This window comes from Nomascus leucogenys, chromosome 12, assembly GCF_006542625.1.
Source record: "Nomascus leucogenys isolate Asia chromosome 12, Asia_NLE_v1, whole genome shotgun sequence".
NCBI lineage: Eukaryota > Metazoa > Chordata > Mammalia > Primates > Hylobatidae > Nomascus > Nomascus leucogenys.
The window spans coordinates 26,693,154-26,716,288 of record NC_044392.1 but is presented as its reverse complement, the minus strand read 5'-3'; the positions used below and the strand labels follow the sequence as shown (position 1 = coordinate 26,716,288).

General features: G+C 42.6%; 1 pseudogene across 1 annotated transcript; it reads right to left on the bottom strand.

Moving 5' to 3' along the window:
- Window positions 1-12,721: 12,721 nt before the first annotated feature.
- LOC100579791 lies at window positions 12,722-14,000 on the bottom strand (annotated as a pseudogene). The gene has a single exon (XR_121236.4). The product of XR_121236.4 is annotated as an endosome-associated-trafficking regulator 1 pseudogene (transcript).
- Window positions 14,001-23,135: the final 9,135 nt, after the last annotated feature.

Below are 23,135 nucleotides of genomic sequence, written 5' to 3'. Positions count from 1 at the left end.
CCAAGGGATAACACATTTCATAAGGCTCCTTGGAAGGCCTTAGCGAGACATCAAGCTCCAGTCAGCCACAGCAGTTGCTAACTTAGTAGTCACTTAGTGGCGTCCTTGTTTCTCTTTTTCATTTGTTCTTGTTCCACTGCCCTGATCCCTCACTCTTGCTCCCAAATAAACAAATTGCACACACACCTCTGTCCTGGATTCTTCTTATTTTATTTATTTATTTATTTTCTGAGGTGGAGTCTCACTCTGTCGCCCAGGCTGGAGTGCAGTGGCGCGATCTCGGCTCACTGCAAGCTCCGCCTCCTGGGTTCACACCATTCTCCTGCCTCAGCCTTCCGAGTAGCTGGGACTACAGGTGCCCGCCACCGTGCCTGGCTAATTTTTTTGTATTTTTAGTAGAGACGGGGTTTCACCGTGTTAGCCAGGATGGTCTCAATCTCCTGACTTCGTGATCCGCCCGCCTCGGCCTCCCAAAGTGCTGGGATTACAGGCATGAGCCACCGTGCGATTCTTCTTTTGTGGGTGGTGGGAAGAATTCAGGCTCAGATAAAAAATAACCCTTCCCACCGACCATCCAAATCTTGTTGATTCTACTTCAAATTGTTTCTTTAATTTTTTCCATTCCTGCTCCTACTCCCCTAGTTCAGACCCTCTTCATCTCTTCTCTGTACTAGGACCAACTGGACTCCTACCTGCTCTTTTGCCTCTCCCTATTTTTTTTTAAACTTAACCCGTCATCTCTCGCACAAAAGCATTCATCCTTTTCTGCTGCCAGAGTGAAGTTTCTAGGATGACAACTACTCATTTCTGGTAGCTCCTTATCACCTACAAAATAAAGTTTAAACCCCTTAACGTGATGTTATGATCGCTGTCAATGCCTGCAGCACCGTGATTTTCCATCTCTCCCCATAAACACCTCTGACCACCCTGGATTGTTCATCTGTCATTTCCCCTTCAGTGGTTCTTCCTCTCGAAGGCTTTCTTTCTGCCAGCCTTTCCATTCCGTCCCCTTTAGTTCATCAAATGCTTAATTGAACACAGGCACATACCAGTTCCTGTCACCCAAGGAGGTGAGGAGCAGGTGACAAGATAGGGGGAGGTAGTGTTGCAGAATATGTCACATGTCAACACAGTCCCATGTAAATGTTTTAGTTAGCTTGCCTAAGTTTAGGGGCCTGAATGCATTTTTTCATCAGGCTGGAATCACTACAGGGGTTTTGGTAAGGAGAAAGGACATTTTTCTTTTGCAGAACTTGAGATCACGTGGAAAAATAAGGCTCTGAGGGGGGGTAAATTTATGGAAACTCATCTTTAATCATCAAAGCTGATGTCTAAATAAAGACAATGCGATTGATATTTTGCACATTTTAAATTAGTAGTAGTGGATATAGCACTCAATTTTCACTTACCATTCCTGACTTCAAAAAAAGTGTTAAATTTTCTTTCCTGCAGTCTCAAGGAGATGCTTGCTTATTTATTGTGACTTGTTGCAGATAATATGCATGCAGAGAGGTTTTCCATTTCTGAGTCTCATTTTCCATCCGCATATTCAATGTCTTCTTGCCTTGCAGACTTAGGATTGTTGATTTTCCACCCCTCTAGTTCTGCCTGCCGGGCCACTGGCTACAGTGTGCAGGTTGGGATCATAGGACTGTGACTGGCCCAGGGGGCACATGGGCCTGACTCTCAGCCCATGAGGTTTGCCAGGTTGGGCTCCCTGGCTTGTGGCTGCATTACATTTTTATAATTCTGTCATGATTCAGAGATGTTAAGTAAGTTGGTGCTTGAGATAGAAAGGTTTAGGATAATCTTATTTAACCAATGAGGCCCAGCTCAGTGGGTAATTGTCAGCCCTTCTACCCAGCTCCCGGGGTTTATCGCCTCAGGCATGGCCCTGGTATCTGTGTGCAGAAGCACACCTGTCAACTCCTCTTTCCCATCTTAGCAACCTCCTTCCTCTCAGGCCAATTCCCAGTGCTAAGGACCTGGTTGGTTACCCTTCCTCCTTGTGTTTCCTGCAGCCACAATAACAAATTGTCACGAAACATTATCCTCTCACATTTCTGGAGGTCAGAAGTCCAAAGCCAGGCTATCAGCAGGGCTGCGCTCCCTCCAAAGGCTCTAGGGGAGAACCCTGTCTTGCCTCTTCCTCCTCCAGCCTCTGGTGACTGCTGATGTTCCTTTGCTTGTGGCAGCAGCATCCAATCTGTGCTTCTGTCCTCACCCAGCCTGCTTTCCTGTGTGTGACTCTGTGTTCTTTTCTGTCTCTGAATAGAACCTTCTCATTTAGGGCCCATCCTAATCCAGTATGATCGTATTTCAATGTTTACCCTCATCATGTTTTAACGACCCGATTTTCAAATAAGGTCACATTCTAAGATTGTGAGTGACATGACTTTGGAGTGGACGTCATTCACTGCACCACACTCACCTACTTTAACTTTGTCAAGACTTCAATGCAAACATGTCTACTTCTTACACTCCCTGTTTTACCTCCTTTTCCTATTTTCAACTCTCCATTCCTTTTTTCCTCATTTACCGCTTTAAGAATGACTTATAATTTGTGTGCACAAGATTTGACTATTCTGCATTTCTGAAGAGATGTACAAAGGTAAGCCCATATTTACTAGAATTTCATATAGAATCTGAGGGAAGTCAAAGTCAGGAAAGGAGAGACGGATCTATTCATATACAATTCTTTTAGTGTTATATTTGTATTAATTTCCTCAACCCATTTGAAAGTTCCCTGAGGAAATGTGTGGTTTTCAACTTAATATGCAAGTTCCTAGCAGAGTGTCTGGTATGTAGAAGGGGCTCATAAATTAGAATGAGATGAGTCAACTTCTTACCTTTGACCGTGTCCTAACCAAACATTGCCAAACTGAATGGGAAAGGACTGGACTGGCACAAAATTCTCTCTTCATTGCTCATGGACTTGCCCCTCAAGTCCAGCCTCTATGGATACAACCTGCTAGTCTAGTATTGTAGAAGAAAATGCACTTTGATCTCACTTTTCTCAGGCATAGCAAAGACCACACTTACAGTGATGATGGGGATAACTTTTTCTGTCTTTCAGAGGAGAGGAGCAAAAGTATCCTCAAGAGGACAATAGGGGGCATGAAGGGCTTTCATGAGCCTCTCTAAAACACAGTTGTGGCTGGGCGCGATGGCTCATACCTGTAATCCCAGCACTGTGGGAGGCCGAGGTGGGTGGATCACTTGAGGTCAGGAGTACAAGACCAGACTGGCCAACATGGTGAAACTCTGTCTCTACCAAAAATACAAAAAAAAATTAGCCAGGCGTTGTGGCACACACCTGTAGTCCCAGCTACTGGAGAGGCTGAGGCAGGAGAATCGCTTGAATCCGGGAGGCAGAGGTTGCAGTGAGCTGAGATTGCGCCACTGCACTCCAGCCTGGGCGACAGAGTGAGACTCTGTCTCAAAAAAATAAGTAAATAAGGCCGGGCGCGGTGGCTCACGCCTGTAATCCCAGCACTTTGGGAGGCCGAGACGGGCGGATCACGAGGTCAGGAGATCGAGACCATCCTGGCTAACACGGTGAAACCCCGTTTCTACTAAAAATACAAAACAGCCGGGCGTGTTGGCGGGCGCCTGTAGTCCCAGCTACTCGGGAGGCTGAGGCAGGAGAATGGCGTGAACCCGGGAGGCGGAGCTTGCAGTGAGCCGAGATCGCGCCACTGCACTCCAGCCTGGGGGACACAGCGAGACTCTGTCTCAAAAAAAAAAAAAAAAAAAATAAGTAAATAAAAATCAATAAAACACAGTTGTAAAGCATATGTCTTATCCCTTTAGTAAGAAAGCCAAGTCCAGAGGCCAGAGGTGAAGCCCGACTTCTGTGTTTCTAACATCAAGGATTCTGCCCTGCCCAGGACCAACACCCAGCAAACTTTGGATGATGTCGATAAGGTGATATTCACCAACATCTTCAACAGCAGGCTGAAAGCCAAGCAGACATGGTCACTCTGCAGTCCTCTGGAAGGGCCAAGAGAGCCCTTGCCTGCTGCCTGAATAGATGAGGACCTCCGGAGCTACCTGGCCTTTGTGGATTCCAGACCTCCTGCATCAGCCGAGCTCCAGGAGAGCCCCAGCAGCGCTCTCTTTTTCTGCTGCCTCGGTGCTCAAGACAATGGTCTTTTTGAGCGTCCAGCTGATTCTGTTGCTCACTTACCATTGTGTGGGTGCCTCTCTCATCCCTTGCCCGAGGAAAGCCTGCACTTTGAGGTTTTGAATCTGACTCAGTGACCTTCAAGGCACTCCCTCCCAGCTGCCTGAAACACAATGTTTCATGTGGTTTCAGGGATGAGGCCACACCCATTTTCTTTGCAATATCCTTAACAAATTTTCATTTGGGGGAAATAGTTGATAGGAAAGCAGCCTTTTCTTTCACATCATTTCTCCTTATTCTCTTTTCTTTTTCGTCTTCCTGGTTTTTCCAAATTCCAATGCCATCTAATGAAAAGGGAAAATGTTACTAATAGCAATTTAGCTTAAATGCATTGCTTTTAGTAGCCATGGGGACAAAAATATCAAAGAGCCATAAGTTAATAGGATTCAAGAGTAGAAAACTTCTGCAAAGCTACAGGGCACATCCTGATGATACCAGCACAAAGCTGATGTCCTTTTCTGCAGAAGATACACAGTGCAGGTGAGCCTGCAGGTCACCCGGCAGCCCTAGAGCAGTAGAAGTGTGTACCATGTTATTGTGTCTGTAGTCCATGCTGGGGCTGGGAAGGAGCCAGAGACAGCATGCTCCGTTTATATTCCACGTTTGCCAAAAAGACCTCTACAGCTTTCTCCCGGGCCCTGATCTAGAAAACCCAGAGATCCTTAAGTTCCACCCATCCCTTGCCTTCAGGCTAACTGCTGCTAGAGTAAGAAAAATGTCCCTGAATGTGCCTGGTCTCCTGCTGGGAGTATCAGTTGTCAATCAAACCAGGTGAATTAGCATTTTGTCCCGATTTACCTTAGAAAGGAAAATGAAAACTACCTCTAGATGCATTTTTGTATCCTTTGCTTTGTGCTGTCATAAAGAGCTAAAATAATTTTTCTGTGTTATTCACTAATTGTTTCCTGTTTTGTCTCTGAGGGTGGAATTCATGCCATAACACTTTCTGGGGTTTCTCACAGCACACAGCACAAGCCTTAGGCACATCGTAGGCATTCAGCATTCAGTAAACCCCTTTTTGATCAAATGATGTACAGGATTGAGTTCTACTTGCTGGACCTCTGCTTTCAGTATTCCATTTGGATTTTTTTTTTCGTCTCCCTTGGATATAATTCATAGTGAACTGATACCCTTGGTGTCTCTGTTCTATATGAAGAGGAGAAGAGAGAAAAAAAGTACGATGGTAACTACCTAAATCACTCAATTTCCATACGACACAAGCTGCAGGGTCGTGTTTTAATGTTCATTAGAATCCTGTACAGCACTGAGAAATCTAGTGTTAATTTCTTAAATGATACATGAAGAAGACAAACTATCATGAATGCATTTACTCCTCTCATAGGACTACAGATCAATACTTTGTTAATATTGACTTCCTTCTGTATTAGTCCATTCTCATGCTGCTATAAAGGACTGCCCAAGACTGCGTAATTATAAAGGAAAGAGCTTTAATTGACTCATAGTACTGCAGGGCTGGGGAGGCCTCAGGAAACTTAGAATCATGGTGGAAGGGGAAGCAAACACATCCTTCTTCACATGATGGCAAGAAAGAGAAGTGCCGAGCAAAAGGGGGAAAAGCCCCTAATAAAGTCATCAGATCTCAGAAGAACTCACTCACTATCATGAAAACAGCATGAGGGTAACCACCCCTGTGATTCAATTACCTCCCACCGGGTCACTCTCATGACACGTGAGGATTATGGGAACTACAATTCAAAACGAGATTTGGGTGGGGACGCAGCCAAACCATATTATGTTCTATTACAGGGAGTGCTAATTTGTCTCTCCCTCTAGAAATGTAAACTCCATAAGGGCAGGGGTGATGATGCAGAGTCTATGCTATTTTGTTCAATTCTGTATCCCCAGTTCATAGAACAATCCCTAGCACATGGTATGTACACTGAATAAATACTTGTGGAAAGACCGAATAGGATTTATGTTATGTGTGGTATAATCTTACAGATTATGATAATCAGCAAAGTAGAAATTAGACTCATCTCATATGTCTGAAATCTGTCCTTGGGGTTTGACATCAGGCTGTGACTCCCACTTGGGTTTGAGCTGGGATTCTGTACAAAACCTCAGCCCCATGCTTTAGGTAACCACAGTGTCTGCTTCTGGAAAAGAAGAATTGTTTCAGTAATGAAGGGAAATGGTGACCCATAGGAAAAGCTGATGTAATGGAGATGAGGGAACAGACCCACACATGGATACTTCCCTACTGAATACGTTTGTGTATGTGGATGTCCATAGCTACCACAGAGGCCTTTCACAGTGTCCTCTTTGTCCCCTTTGCCTCACTTGGTTATTCTTTACCGCTCTATAGTAATAGTTTGAGTTTTGATTCATGTTGATTTTATTTATTGACAGACTCTCACTGTGTCACCCAGGCTGAAGTGCAAGGGCATGATCACGGCTCACTGCAGCCTCAATCTCCCTAGGCTGAGGTGATCCTCCCACCTCAGTATCCCAAGTAGCTGGGACACGCCTGGCTAACTTTTGTATTTTTTTGTAGAGACAGGGTTTCTCCATGTTGCCCAGGCTGGTCTCGAACCCCTGGGCTCAAGTCATCTGCCCACCTCAGCCTCCCAAAGTGCTGGGATTGCAGGTGTGAGCCATTGTGCCTGGCCCATGTTGATTTTAATACTTAGAAAGAATCAAAGAAGATTGACACTAGTCACTGTTAATGATGTTTTTTGGGTTACTACATCTTAGTCATCTTTGTTTCCTCTGAGAGCATATAGACCTCTCAGATACCGACATGGGTTTGTTAACTTTGCAGTGCACTAATGAGGCTGAAAGATCATCCGCTCCATTTTTCAGATAGTGAGACCAAAGCACAAACACTTACCTGGGGCCAGGAAAGCTTGCTCTGTTATTATGGTCTTTTATCCTGGTGCCCAGGCCTTCTTGACCTCCTATTGCCAGAATGCAGTAGGATTTTGACTTGTCCCTACTATCCGATGGAGAAAAGGATGAGTCCCATGGTTCTAACAGTATCTTTTTTTTATGCTGTACATTTATTATCACTGGAATAAAAGCCTGGGAAAAAGAGACCAACTATAAAGCTCTTTGAATTTAGGACTTGTCAGTCCCTACAGGGAAACAGAGGGTGTTAGAGAAAAATGAACTGGTGGAGATTATGCGGCCACAAAAGGTTTTTAAATAATGAGTGATCTCTGGTCTATACATTAGAGTGAAAATTCCAGATGCTTGAATTTTCAAGTTTTCAGTCCTGAGAGTGGGATGTAGTATAAGTTACAGACTCTGGAGCCAGACTGTGTTGGCTCCACTATCTGCTTGCCCTGGGACCTTGAGCAAGTTACACGACCCCTCTGTGTGTAAGAGTCTAAACCTGCGATACTCCTCACCTCACTGGGCTGCTGTGGGGATTAAAGGATTTAGCAAAATTCATACTTAAAGCACTTAGAACAGCAACTAGCACACAGTGAGTATTCAACAAATGCTCTATTATGAGCATAATGATGGTAATTTCCCGTTCTAACTGGGGGCTACATGTATACTTTTCTCTCATTTTGTCTAATGTCATAAAATGGCCATTTCTATAACTTATTGACACTCAGATTGCTGGATTTTACCCCCAAATGAAGCTCTTTGGATATTTCCAGCAAAGGAAAACAAGAGGAACAAGATTTAGGAAGACAGCAGAGGAATGTTCGCAGACATAGTAGAAAAAATAATTAATTCTTGAATTCACTCAAGAATTAGGATTCGCCTTTATTAAGTATCTGCCATATGCAAAATATTGTGCAGGGATGAGGAGGGTGCATATCACACATGTGTACATGCGTGTGCATGCATGTACACAATATTGTTCCTGCCCTCAAAGAACCTATATCCGTCTTCTCCAGGAGGCTTTCCTCGGGACTCCAGGCAAGGTTAGGATTGCTCCTCTGTTTGCTCCTAGCACCCTGCACTCACCTCTGGCACTCATATATTATTAGGCTTTGTAATCGCCTGCTGTCTAGAAACCAGTGAGCTTCAGGAGCTTACGAATCATGTCTTCTTGGCTTTTGTAGCACCCAGCAGTAGTTCGCTGGACAGGGCAGGACTGGACAGAGCTAGCAGAGGTTGTCTCTTTGGTGTAGATCTTCCTCTTCTTCCATTGGCTTTGGTGCCATACCTTTAGCCTTAGACCTACCTTACTTTTAGGACTAATTGTTATCCTTGACCCCTTCTTGGTTCCTCTTCACTTGTGACCTTCTTTCTTTGCCTCTTTGATCCCACTGGAGACACTAGGCCTCACCACCAAGCCAAGAGAAAGAAGGGGCCTGTCTTCTTCCACTGGAAAGGAAGTGTAGAGGGCTCAGCTCACCCACAGCTTCTTGAGCTTCAGGATATCAAGGCTGTGCAGGCTCTGGTTTTTCCATCCCTGGAGGTGGTCTCTCTCTTTAAGATTTCTCTGCCTATTCACTCACCTTCCACTGGGAAGAGGAACCCAGTGTGGAGTGACACTGGGGGCTAGGGGGAAGGTTGGCCAAAGCTTTGATCAAAGAACTTCCCCATCAGCTGTGTTTACCTTGCTCTTTCTTCTCTGTCTCCCCAGCCAGGTTCTCAAGCACGGAGTTCTCAGGCCAGCCATTCCTGGGGCAGCAGATGGATCCAGTTCATCCCTCAGTTGAGTCTCTGCAGCTTCTGGCTTCTGTCAGTGTTTGGAACTTTAGGACTGTTTGAAAGCAACCACACATTGTGTGTCTGCAATGTGTTTATGCCAAGCACAGTTTCATGCAGATGTTCATAAACACGCTGCCAGTTACCAACCATCTTTCTATCAGTCTGAATTGCTATTTGCTTTTCCAGTTCAAACAGAGAGGCACATATTCTGGTGACACACAGGCTCCCTAATACACGCTATCCACTAAGACGTCAGCCGAGTTGCCTTCCCCCACGTTCATGCTCACACACTCTCCATGCACCCCAATGTCTTCTGCACAGACCCGCCTCATCTCTGTCTCCCTGTGTGGTTATATTTAGCCAGATCCTTCCTTTGTAATTGTTTTTGAAGCTTAGTTTTAAACCTCTCCCAAAACCACAGTGGCATGGTAGAAGGTAAGGCTGCCAAAGTTTAAGAGAGTCATGATGTCTGCTTTCCCCTTGCCTCAGGCCGTCTTCTTCTTCTTGTGGAACATTGTAATGGAAAGGTGGACAGATCTTTCTCTGCACTTGCCTGACGGCTCCTTCTGCAACGTAAACAAAAAGCTTCATGGTCCATGTGGCGCCAAAGCTCTACAACAGAGGCTCATGGTAGAGGCTATTGGATGAGCCTTGGTTAGTTTTAGACTTGGCTAGACCAGCAGGATTCCTGGGGGATGTTTTTTTGTCCTCTGTCATTGCTGAAGGTCTGATTAGAAGAACCAAGCAAAATAATGACAGCTCTTGAAATTCTGGGTTTTACTCTTCAGCTTATCCAAGTCAGTGGTGATTTGGTTTATATGACATATTTTTGATGAGAAACATATTCTTAAAAGGTCATTCTCTGCTTCCTTCCTCCAAATCTCAGATTCTGGACCCTTGGCCCACATTGTTTTTTAATTCCCCTGCAGAGGTGGGAGGCTCAGCCGTCAATGGCCAGCACATCCAATACACCCATCATCACTACTCATCATGGAGGAGCTGGGTAAAGAGTCAACCTCTTCCCTGGCATTTATTTTATTTTATTTTTTTATTTTAAAAATATTTTTATTTTACTTTTTGTGGGTTTTAGTAGGCATATATATTTATAGGATACATAAAATGTTTTGATACAGGCATACAATACATAATAGTCATATCATGAAAAATGGGGCACCCATCCCCTCACGCATTTATCTTTTGTGTTACAATCCAATTATACTCTTTCAATTATATTAAAATGTACAATTAAATTGTTATTGACTGTAGTCACCCTGTTGTGCTATCGAATACTAGGTCTTATTCTTTTTTTTTTCTCTGTCGCCCAGGCTAGAGTGCAGTGGTGTGATTTTGGCTCACTGCAACCTCTGCCTCCTGGGTTCAAGTGATTCTCGTGTTTCAGCCTCCATAGTAGTTGGGATTACAGGTGTGTACACTACATTTGGCCAATTTTTGTATTGTTAGTAGAGACGGGGTTTCACCATGTTGGCTAGGCTGGCCTTGAACTCCTGGCCTCAAGTGATCTGCCCACCTCGGCCTCCCAAAGTGCTGGAATTACAGGCATGAGCCACTGCACTCAACTTTATTCATTCTTTCTAACTTTTTTGTACCCATTAATCATCCTCTGATTTTTAGATCCCAGAAATAAGTGAGAACATGCAATGTCTGTTTTTCTGTGCCTGGCTTATTTCACTTAATATAATGACCTCCAGTTCCATCCACATTGTTGCAGATAACAGAATTTCATTCTTTTATTATGGCTGAAGTACTCCATATATGTACCATATTTTCTTTATTCATTCTGTTGATGGACACTTAGGTTGCTTCCTAATCTTAGGTATTGTCAACAGTGCTGTAGTAAGTATAGAAGTGCAGATGCCTTTTTGAAATACTGATTTCCTTTCTTTAGGGCATCTACCCAGCAGTGGGATTGCTGGATCATATGATAGCTCTATTTTTAGTTTTTTGAGAAAAGTCCAAACTGTTATCCATAGTGGTTGTACTAAATTACATTCTCACCAACCATGTACAAGGGTTCTCTTCTTTCTATATCCTTGCCAGCATTTGTTATTGCCTGTCTTTTGGATATAAGCCATTTTAACTAGGGTGAGATGATATTTCATTATGGTCTTGATTTGCATTTCTCTGATGATCAATGATGTTGAGCACCTTTTCATATGTCTGTTTGCCATTTATATGTCTTCTTCTGAGAAATGTCTATTCAGCTCTTTTGCCCTTTTAAAAATTGGATTATTAGATCTTTTCCTATAGAGTTGTCTGAGCTCCTTATATATTCCAGGTATTAATCCCTTGTCAGATGGGTCGTTTGCAAATGTTTTCTCCCATTTGTTGGGTTGTCTCTTTACTTTATTGATTGCTTCCTTTGCTGCACAGAGGCTTTTTAACTTGATGTGATCCCATTTGTCCATGTTTGCTTTGATTGTCTGTGCTTGTGGGATATTACTCAAGAAGTCTTTTCCCAGACCAATGTCCTGGACATTTTCCCCAATTTTTTTTGTAGTAGTTTCATAGTTTGAGGTCTTAGATTTAAGTCTTTAAGCTATTTTGAATTGATTTTTGTGTATGGCAAGAGATAGGGGTCTAGTTTCATTCTTCTGTATATGGATATCCAGTTTTCCTAACACCATTTATTGAAGAGGCTGTCTTTTCCCCAGTGTGTTCTTTGCACCTTTGTAAAAAATAAGTTCACTGTGAGTGTGTCAATTTGTTTCTGGGTTCTCTATTCTGTTCCATTCGTCTATGTGTCTGTTTTTATGCCAATACCATGCTGTTTTTGTTACTTTAGCTTTGTAGTATAATTTTTAGTCAGGTAATGTGATTCCTCCAGATTTGTTCCTTTTGTTTTGGACAGTTTGGCTATTCTGGGTATTTTGTGTTTGCTTATAAATTGTGCGATTATTTTTTCCATTTCTGTGACAAATGTCTCTGGTATTTTGATAGGGATTGTTTTGAATCTGTAGATTGCTTTGGGTAGTATGGACATTTTAACAATGTTGATTTTTCCCATTAATGAACATGGAATATCTTTCCATTTTTTGGTGTCTTCTTCAATTTCTTTGATTGGTGTTTTATGGTTTTTATTATGGATATCTTTCACTTCTTTGGTTAATTCTTAGGTTTTTTTTGTGAACTACAGAATTTATTAAAGAAGAAAGCTATCAATTGGAACAGGAGGGAAAAAAAGTTTAAAAAAAATCGATAGGAAAAAAGGCATTTAGTGTTGGTTGCCTTCCCTCTGCGGGAGGGCGTCAGAAAGACAGCTGGGACCTCACAGATCCGGGTGGGCTCTGCACATACCTGAAATTCCTGAATTCTAAACTGCATTGTACAAAATGCCACTTGAAACGTCCACCAGAACCCCCAGCCAAAGAGGCGCATCTGGACAGCTTCACAGCACAGAATGTGTGACCTCGGTCCCCGTGGGTCCTGGGGGAGTACAGCAGCAGCCACGCGGGGAAGACAGCAGCAGCCACACGGTGGCCCCTGCGCACTCGGGCCATGACCGCAGGGACCGCCCGCTGGGGGCCACAAGAGTGACCTGGGAGCCAGAGGGAGCCCTGAGTGTCGGCGGAAGGCACAGGTCCCTGCCCAGGGTGGCCATCCCAGAGGCACATTTAGTGTTTGTTCTACTTATGAAATCAAGGACAATCAATTGTACTTATCTTACAACTGATATTCTGGGATGGGATTGGAAAACATTGATTCCAGAACCGCTCTTTTTCTTAAAATCGCTGGTTTTTATGACAATGTCTTCCTCATTAGAATCTATAAGATCGCAGGAATTTCGCCAAGAAGGGCTGCATAGAAACCACAGAGGCAGCTCGGCCAGGGCTGCTCCCATTGCGGTGGCCAAGAACTGGCTGAGGGCACGACACTGGACTGTTGCGATAAACACTTTACTCTGGGTGAAGACTGCATATTTAAGGACACAACTGCACATTTAGATCAAGCGGTGGTGATTTCAGGGCATACACGGAGCTTCATGCTGAGAACACCCAGGGGTCCTCAAGAGTCTTCCTCCTCGTCTTTAATTTCAGAAATTCTGTCTATAGATTTAAGGATTTCGGCAACAAGATTCAGTGTCTCAGCTCTGGAAACCAGTTGCTTAATGGAAGCCTGTGCGCTGTTCATGGCCACGCGGAGGTTCTGCAAGGCCACGTCGGCGTTCTGCTTCACCACTGTCAGTCTGGTGCCCTGGCCGCACCACAGGGCTTCATTCTCTCGCTGGAAGTTGGAGACCTGCGCCTGGAGCAAATTGATTTCCTGTTTCAGTTTCACGACGTGGTTTTCTGCCTTTACAGCCCGTTTGGTCATCAGCTCCAGGTTCTGCTCCACCTGCTGAACCACCGACTCCAAGTCGTGGTAGTCGCTTTCCTCCTTGATCATTTTTGCTTCTAATTTCCGCTCAAGTGTCTTCACCATTTCTGTTTGAGCTTCAGAGAAGCTCTGAACCTCATTCAGCTTTCTTCTCAGCTTAGAATTTTCATCTTTCAGTGCGTCGTAACTTATCTGCAGCGTCCGCAGGCGCCTGTATCCCGGAGACTCTCCATGAGCCGCAAAGTCTGCGCTAGGACTCCCTGCCGGAGAGGCCAGAGACACGAGAATCAGTGTCACTCAACACCCACGGGGGCAGAGACTCAGGCCCTGCCAGCTCCGACGGGGTGGAGAAAAAGGAAAGGTATGTGCTGCAGGGCCACGTGCTGGCAGGGACCCTCTCGGGGTGAGTCTGCTGGATGGCGGACGGCAGGTAGGCCCCACTCCATCAGGTGTCCTCATCCTCCTCCTTATTCAGGAGGTCACCGGCCCCTGTCGGGTCCTCGAAAAATGGCTGCTGATACTCCAGGCCATACCCCCCCGGTTTGGGAGGCTGAGGAGTTGTGGTCAAGTCCCAGTGAATGCCTCGAGGCTTCCTTTGCATAAATGCTGCTGGCTGGGTCCTCTTTTGACAGGCCGAGGTTCTTGGTCTTCAGAAGCTCTTTAAAGGAGAATGGATTTGCCTCTTCAAGATCTTCAAATTTGTCATCGTCGGGAATGGCGAGGCTCCGGGCTCGGGACAGCAGGGTGGCGCCCGGGCGGCGCGGGTAGCCCGACATCGCCGCGGGCCCGGCGGGGCAGGACCTGCCTAGCCCGGCAGCGGCGGCTCCATGGCCCCGGCTCCGCCTGTGCCGCCCGCCCCCGTCTCCCGCCGCTCGGCCGCCCCCGCTCCTCGAGCCTCTCCATTTCTTAGGTATTTGATTTTATTTGTAGCTATTATTAGGTGGGATTACTTTTTAAATTTCTTTCTCAGATTGTTCACTGTTGGCATATAGAAATGCTACTAAAAAAGCTAATTTTTGGGTATTGATTTTCTGTCCTGTAGCTTTACTGAATTTATCAGTTCTAATAGTTTTTTGGTGAAGTTTTCAGGTTTTTCCAAATGTAAGATCATATCATCTGCAAGCAAAGGTAATTTGACTTCTTCCTTTCCAATTTGGATGCCTTTTATTTCTTTCTCTTGTCTGATTGCTGTAGCTAGGATTTCCAGTACTATGTTGAATAACAGTGACGACAGTGGGCATCCATGTCATTCTCCAGGTCTTACAGGAAAGGCTTTTGGTTTTTCCCCGTTCAGTATGATACTAGCTGTGGGTCTGTCATACATGGCTTTTATTATGTTGAGGTATGTTCCTTCTATATCTGGGTTTTTGAGGGTTTTTATCATGAAAGGATGTTGAATTTTATCAAATGCTTTTTCAGCATCAATTAAAATGATCATATAATTTTTGTCCTTCATTCTGCTGATATGATGTATCACATTGATTGATGTGTGGATGTTGAACTATTCTTGCATCCCAGGGATAAATTCCACTTGGTCATGATAAATGATTTTTCTTTTCTTTGAGACGGAGTCTCGCTCTGTCGCCCAGGCTGGAGTGCAGTGGCGTGATCTCGGCTCACTGTAAGCTCTGCCTCCCGGGTTCACGCCATTCTCCTGCCTAGGCCTCCCGAGTGGCTGGGACTACAGGTGCCTGCCACCACGCCCGGCTAATTTTTTGTATTATTAGTATAGACGAGGTTTCACCGTGTTAGCCAGGATGGTCTTGATCTCCTGACCTCGTGATCCGCCCGCCTTGGCCTCCCAAAGTGCTGAGATTACAGGCTTGAGCCACCACGCCCAGCTGATGAATGATCTTTTTAATGTATTGTTGAATTTGGTATGGTAGTAGTTTGTTGAGGACTATTGCACCAATATTAATCAGATATTGGCATGTAGTTTTCTTTTTTTTGATGTGTCTTTGTTTGGTTTTGGTATCATACTAACCTCAAAATGAGTTTGTAAGTATTCCCTCCTCCTCTATTTTTGGAATAGTTTGAATAGGATTGATATTGTGTCTTCTTTAAATGTTTGATAGAATTCAACAGTGAAACCAAGTCCTGTGCTTTTCTTTACTGGGAGACTTTTTATTATGGTTTCGATCTTGTTGCTTGTTATTTGTCTGTTCAGGTTTTGGATTTCTTCATGGTTCAACCTGGGGAGGTTGTATGTGTCTAGGAATTTGTCCATTTCTTCTAGATTTTCCAATTTATTGGCATATAGTTGTTCATAGTAGCCACTAATAATCTTGAATTTCTGTGGTATCAGTTGTAATACCTCCTTTTTCATTTCTGATTTTATTTGTTTGTTTATCTTCTTTTTCTTAATCTGGCTAAAGGTTTGCCTTTTTTTTTTTTTTTTTTTTTTTTGAGACGTAGTCTTGTTCTGTCACCCAGGCTGAAGTGCAGTGGCATGATCTCAGCTTGCTACAACCTCTGCCTCCCAGGTTCAAGTGAATCTCTTGCCTTAGCCTCCCAAGTAGCTGGGATTACAGGCATGGACACCCCGCCCAGCTGAGTTTTGTATATTTTATAGAGACAGGGTTTCACCATGTTGCCCAAGCTTGCCTCAAACTCCTGACCTCAAGTGATCCTCCTGCCTTGGGCTCCCAAAGTGCTGGGATTATAGGCATGAGCCACCACACCCAGCCTCTGTTTTGTTTAACTTTTAAAAAAAACAACTTTTTGTTTCTTTTATCTTTTGTTTTCTTCATTTTAATTTTATTTATTTCTTCTCTGATCTTTATTATTTCATTTCTGCTACTAATTTTGGGTTTGTTTTGCTCTTGCTTTTCTAGTTCTTTAAGATGCATTGTTAGATTGTTTATTTGAAGTTTTTCTTCTTTTTCAATGTAGGTACTTTTAACTATAAAATTCCCTCTTAGTAGTGCTTTTACTATATCCCATAGTTTTGGTATGTTGTGTTTTCATTATCATTTGTTTCAAGACATTTTCAAATTCCTTCTTAATTTCTTCATTGACCCACTGGTGATTCAGGAGCATATTGTTTAATTTGCATGTATTTGTATAGTTTCCAAAATTCTTCTTGTTATTGATTTCTAGTTTTATTCCATTGTGGTCAGAGAAGATGCTTGATATTATTTCAACTTTTTTAATGTTTTAAGACTTGTTTTGTGACCTAACATGTGATCTATCCTTGAGAATGATCCACATGCTGAGGAGAATTGTATTCTGCAGCCGTTGGATGAAATATTCTGTAAATATCTATGAGAACCATTTGGTCTATAGTGCCGATTAATGTTTCTTTGTTTATTTTCTGTCTGGAAGATCTGTCCAGTGCTGAAAGTGAGGTGTTGAAGTCTCCAGCTATTACTGTATCAGGGCCTAGCTCTCTCTTTAGCTCTAACAATATTTACTTTATATATCTGGGTGCTCCAGTGTTGGGTGCACATTTATTCAAAATTGTTATCTCCTCTTGCTGAATTGACTTATTTATCATTTTTTTTTTGAGACAGAGTCTCATTCTGTTGCCCAGGCTGGAGTGCAGTGGTGCAATCTCAGCTCATTGCAACCTCCACCTCCTGAGACCCCTTTATCATTGTATAGTGACCTTGTTTGTCTCTTCTTATAGTTGTTTTTTTCTTGACATCTATTTTGTCTGATAGAAGTATAGCAACTCCTGCTCTTTTTTTTGTTTGTTTGTTTCCATTGGCATGGAATATCTTTTTTCATCCCTTTATTTTCAGTGGATGTGTTCCCTGGCATTTAAGGATCTCCAGCATCTGGCTCCTACTTGTCACTCAATGTATTGCTCACTTCTTATAACTCTTGCCTTGATTAAAATGATGCTCCTTGTTTCATATAATTTCCTGATATTCTTACCTTTCTGACGATTCCTTTTCAATTTCCTTTTAGGGCACCTCTTCCTCATAAATATCAGTTTCCCAAAAGTTTTGATATTGGTCTTTTTCTGCCCTTTTCATCTTATGTATGTTCTTATTTACCTGGATGGCTTTACTATAATCACCAAGTCCATATCTTTATCTACATCTAGAAATCTCTCCTGAATTCTAGACCTGGATAATTGCATATATTTTTGATGTCTCAATGGGCACTTTGAACTCAACTTGTCCAAAACTGAATTCAGTTTTTTTCCTTGAGCTTAGTTCACTTTCTGTATTTTTAGTCTAAAAGAATGACCCACAAGTCAAAATCTGGGATTCATCCTGCGTTTCTTCCCACTCCTTACTTCTCATCTGAAATTGCGACTCTTATCCCTGGCCATCTCCATCTCAGAAAATTTTATCACCATACATCCAGCTGCTCAAGACAAAACTCTTGACATACTTGATCCTCTAAGTTAATCAATCTTGGTGCTTTCTTATATTGGGATTTTTCATTCTCTGAGTATTTATTTTTTCATCATTTAAGCAAATTGGGTAAGGGTGCTGTCTTACTTGTGCTCAAATCATTCTAACCAACATAGACCCCCTAAGTTTTCATCGAAAATGCACTTCAGACTGCAAAACTTCAAGAGGACGGTAAAACTGGACACAGTGACATGGAAATTTGAAATTCTCCAAGAGTAGAGTTTCCAAACTTAGCCCCAGATGAAGCTTCCCTGAGATCTGCAAACAGTCCTGCCCTCTAGGCTGAGGATGATGGGAGAAGTATCATACATAGGTTGAGTTTTCTGCACTGAGAAGGAGCTGAGAGAGGCCATAGATATAGGGGTCTCCTCCCTGACAGTGGCCATCCTCCCTGTGGCTGAGACCTCCAGCTGGAGTGCTCACCATCCTGTAATGAACGAAACTCCAGCAGTATGTTGCAGCCAACATGCGTGGCTTTCCAAAGATGATTATGCTCCGTGACATCACATTGGTAGCTTAAAAATCAGCCATTGTGGGAGTATTCATACCATGGGAATCAGCAAATGGATTTTCCCCTGGAAAGCCGGCTGTTATATGTTACCAACACAACACTGGAAGTTCCTTCTACATCGCTTCTGGGGATCAGAGGTTTCCTTATATAACCAAGGCATCCTAACATCTCCCAAATTTCATGGGTGTAAATCAAAAAGATGAAAGACCCCACTGCCCCTCCCTGAAGATGACTAACTGCTTAACAATGATGGGAAAATCCACTTATTTTCCTTTCCTACTGAGTGGTAGTGGTAGTGTCCTGTCTCAAATTTTCCTCCTAAGGCCATGCTGTTCAGGCTTTAAAAAACAAAACAAAACACAAGTTTGATTCTCCCAATAGCCTAACTGCCCATGTTTGAGCTTTATTTTTCAGTTTTCTTAATTGTTTTCTCAGAGGATGATATTACAGCAAGTCTGCTGTGTGGGTGACTGTTTCATTCCATGCAAGGGCAAAGCCACGGGTAATGACAAGGTCCTCTTGTGGAAGTGCTGAGGTCACACATTTAAGGCCATCTGGTCCCTGAAAAATGAGTGTATAGGCAGCTTAGAGTGACTGGGGAACAAAATTCCCACAGGCACCTCTGCAGACCACCATCCCTCTGCCTCCTGCCTTCCCATCTCCCTCCACCTCTACTCCCCTCTGGCCATTCCTAGCTTGGCCTCATAGGCTCTTCTTCTGCCTATGTTCTTGCCAAGTACAGGTCTGGAAAATGTTGGGAAGGGGGCAAAATTCATTGTCAACACAACATCATCCCCACTGGAGCCTAAAGCTCGAGACAGACATTTTTTTAAATTATGGAATATTTCAGGCAAACAAAAAGATATACAGAAGAGTGTTATAAACCCTCTTGTATCTTGTAAGCTGGGTAGGTCCCAGCTTAGGAAAGAAAACACATTACAAACACTTCCTGTATATGCATCTCTGATACTTCCCTCTCTCCAAGAAATAAACACTTTCCTGAAATTGGGATTATCATTCCAGTACATATCTTTATATTTTTATCACATATGTCTATAGGTAGGTTTAAACAGTATATAGAATTTGTCCAAGTGTTTTTAAGCTTTATGTAAATAGTATCATTGTATGTCTCTTGATGCAACTTGCTTTATTTCTGTCAATATTATAGAGTTTTTTGTTTTGTTTTGTTTTGGTTTTTGGTTTTGTGTTTTTGTTTTTTGTTGTTGTTTGTTTGTTTGTTTGAGACAAAGTCTCACTTTGTTGCCCAGGCTGGAGTGCAGTGTTGCGATCATGGCTACTGCATCCTCAACCTCCCTTGCTCAAGCGATTCTCTCACCTCAGCCTCCTGAGTAACTGAGACCACAGTCATGCACCACCATACCCAGCTAATTTTTTTTAAGTTTTTTTGTAGAGAAAGGGTCTCCCCGTGTTACCCAGGCTGGTCTCGAACTCTTGGCCTCAAGTGATCCTCCTGCCTTGGCATCCCAAAGCGTTGGGATTACAGGCATGAGCCATTGCACCTGGCCCAATATTATGTTTTTATCCATGTTTATGTTTATTTCTTATTGCTGCATAACAAACTGCTACAAATGTGGCAGCTTAAAACAACACACGTTTATTGTCTCACAGTTTGTGTGGCTCAGAAGCCCATTTGTGGCTTAGCTGGGTACCCTGCTCAGGATCTCACAGCTGCAGTCAAGGTGCTGCCTGGGCTCCATTCTCATCTTGAGAAGGTGGCTGGGGAAGAACTCATTCAGGGTTTTAGCATAACTCACTTCCTTGAATCTGTGTGGCTGAGAGTCTCAGCTTCTAAAAGTTGCTCACAGTTCCTTGCCACATGGCCCTCTTTCTGGGCAGTTCATGTCACAGCAGCATGCTTTTTCAAGACCATAAGATGCCTCTCACTCTAGTCTGCTACAACGGAGTCTTATATAATATAAAGACCTATCCCATCACTTTTGTCATATTCTATGGATTAGCATCAAGTTACAGGTTCTTCCTATGCTCAAAGGGAGGGGATTACAAAAAGTATGGACACCAGCAGGTAGGAGTCATTGGGATCTGTCTATCTGCCTGGGTCTGTCTGTCTGCCTAAGATCTGTCTGCCATACTGTTGATACACGTGACTCTAGTCCATTTATTTGTGTTGCTATGTTCTAAGCATGGAGGAAAGACCAGGTGAGGACAAAGAAAGCAGCTGGCCATCTACATGCCAAGGAGAAAGGCTTCCAAGGGAATCAACCCTACTGACACCTTTATCTCAGACTTCCAGCCTCCAGAAGTGCAAGAAAATAAGTTTCTGTTGTTTAAGCCACACAACCTGTGGTACTTTGTTATGGCCACTCATGCAAACAAATACAGGAAACAGTGGTGTACCAGTCAGAACATTAAGTTTTCTTACCTGCAAATGTGGGTTATCTCTCCATTTATTCTTCATTATCTCTCCATTTAATATTATTGTTTTATTTTCTACGGGCAAGGTTCTATAGTTTTCTCCATAAGCATCTTAATATATCTTTTGTTAGATTTATTCTAAGTTACCTTATATTTTTGGTTTTATTCCCTTACTAATTCTAATAACTTTTTTGTAGATTTTCACAAGTTTCTCTAAAAAATATCACGTGAAAATGACAGTTTGATTCCCTTCTTTTCTATTCTTATATTTTTGCACAAAATTGAATAGGAGTACTGAAAGCTGCTATCCTTATTTTAGTCTTGATCTTCAAGGGTATGCTTCTAAAGTTTCAAGGTCATATGTTTTTCTGAAGGGACTTTTGCCCCCTAACATCCTGCAGCAGATGCTGAGTAAATCCATCCCTATTGCCCCCTTTCTCTGACCCCTTCTCTCTCCTCGCCCTCCATTACAATCTATCTGTTCTGAGCTACACATCTTGAAAACAAAGTGAATTGAAGCTTCATCTGGGGCTAAGTTTGGAAACTCTACTCTTGGAGAATTTCAAATTTCCATGTCACTGTGTCCAGTTTTACCGTCCTCTTGAAGTTTTGCAGTCTGAAGTGCATTTTCGATGAAAACTTAGGGGGTCTATGTTGGTTAGAATGATTTGAGCACAAGTAAGACAGCACCCTTACCCAATTTGCTTAAATGATGAAGAAATAAATACTGAGAGAATGAAAAATCCCAACGTAAGAAAGCACCAAGATTGATTAACTTAGAGGATCAAGTATGTCATTGAGGACCCAGATTCCTCCCATATTTCTTCTCTGTCATCTTTTGTCATGTTCAGCTCCCCTCATAGTTGTAAAATAGCTGCCATATTCCAGGCAAGGATGACAACCACCATTGGAAGGAGAAGGACCAACTCTTACTATATTGGAAAACTGTTTCAGAAGCCTCATTTGACAGAATTGGGTCAAACATTCTTTTCTACATCAAACAATGTCAGGGAGACTAGAATTACTATGATTGTTTTAGAATAGATCAGGATTTAATACGAGTCACATGGAAGAGGTGTAAACAACCAGACAAAGTTGTGGTCATGCTAGGTAGGCAACTATCCTCCCAAGAATTCTTCTACTATTTCAACTCTAAGGCTGTCAACTTGACAAGTTGGTTTGGTCCTTTTGGCTGATTATAGAGATCCACTTGAATCAGAATAATCAACGTGATCGGAAATAAATTATGCTATGTTTACTAAATTGATTAACCTCAAGATCAATTTATTTAAAAAGTACTTATTTAGGAGCTATGGGAACTTGGCACTCAGAAGCCACAACTAGTAGGCACCAGGCCCACTGGTATATAGACATAAATAATTGGACTTAGAGCTCCTAATCAACAGACAGAATACATAAACATTTCTTCTAGGTGAGTAGAGGTAAATACTTTAATTTTTTAATTTTTATTTTTTATTATACTTTAAGTTCTGGGATACATGTGCAGAACATGCAGGTTTGTTACATAGGTATACATGTGCCATGGTGGTTTGCTACACTCATCAACCCATCATCTACATTAGGTATTTCTTCTAGTGCTATCCCTCCCCTTGCCCCTCACCTGCCGACAGGCCCTGGTGTGTGATGTTCCCTTCCCTGTGTCCATATGTTCTCATTGTTAAATTCCCACTTATGAGTGAGAACATACGGTGTTTGGTTTTCTCTTCCTGTGTTAGTGTGCTGAGAATGATGGTTTCCAGCTTCATCCATATTCATGCAAAGGACATGAACTCATTATTTTTTATGGCTGCATAGTATTCCATGGTATATATGTGCCACATTTTCTTTATCCTGTCTATTATTGATGGGCATTTGGGTTGGTTCCAAGTCTTTGCTATTGTGAATAGTGCTGCAATAAACATACATGTTCATGTGTCTTTATACTAGAATGATTTATAATCCTTTGGGTATATACCCAGTAATGAGATTGCTGGGTCAAATGGTATTTCTAGTTCTAGATCCTTGAGGAATCACCACACTGTCTTAACAAAAAGAACAAAACTGGAGGCATCATGCTACCTGACTTCAAACTATACTACAAGTCCACAGTAACCAAAACAGCATGGTACTGGTACCAAAACAGAGATATAGACCAATGGAACAGAACATATGCCTCAGAAATAACACCACACATCTACAACCATCTGATCTTTGACAAACCTGACAAAAACAAGCAATGGGGAAAGAATTCCCTATTTAAAAAATAGTGTTGGGAAAACTGGCTAGCCATATTCAGAAAACTGAAACTGAACCTCTTCCTTACACCTTATACAAAAATTAACTCAAGATGGATTGAAGACTTAAATGTAAGACCTAAAACCATAAAAACCCTAGAAGAAAACTTAGGCAATACCATTCAGGACATAGGCATGGGCAAAGACTTCATGACTAAAACACCAAAAGCAATTGCAACAAAAGCCATAATTGACAAATGGGATGTTATTAAACTAAAGAGCTTCTGCAGAGCAAAAGAAACTAGCATCATAGTGAACGGGCAACCTACAGAATGGGAGAAAATTTTTGCAATCTATCCATCTGACAAAAATATCCAGAATCTACAAGGAATTTAAACAAATTTACAAGAAAAAACAAACAATCCCATCAAAAAGTGGGTGAAGCATATGAACAGGCACTTCTCAAAAGAAGA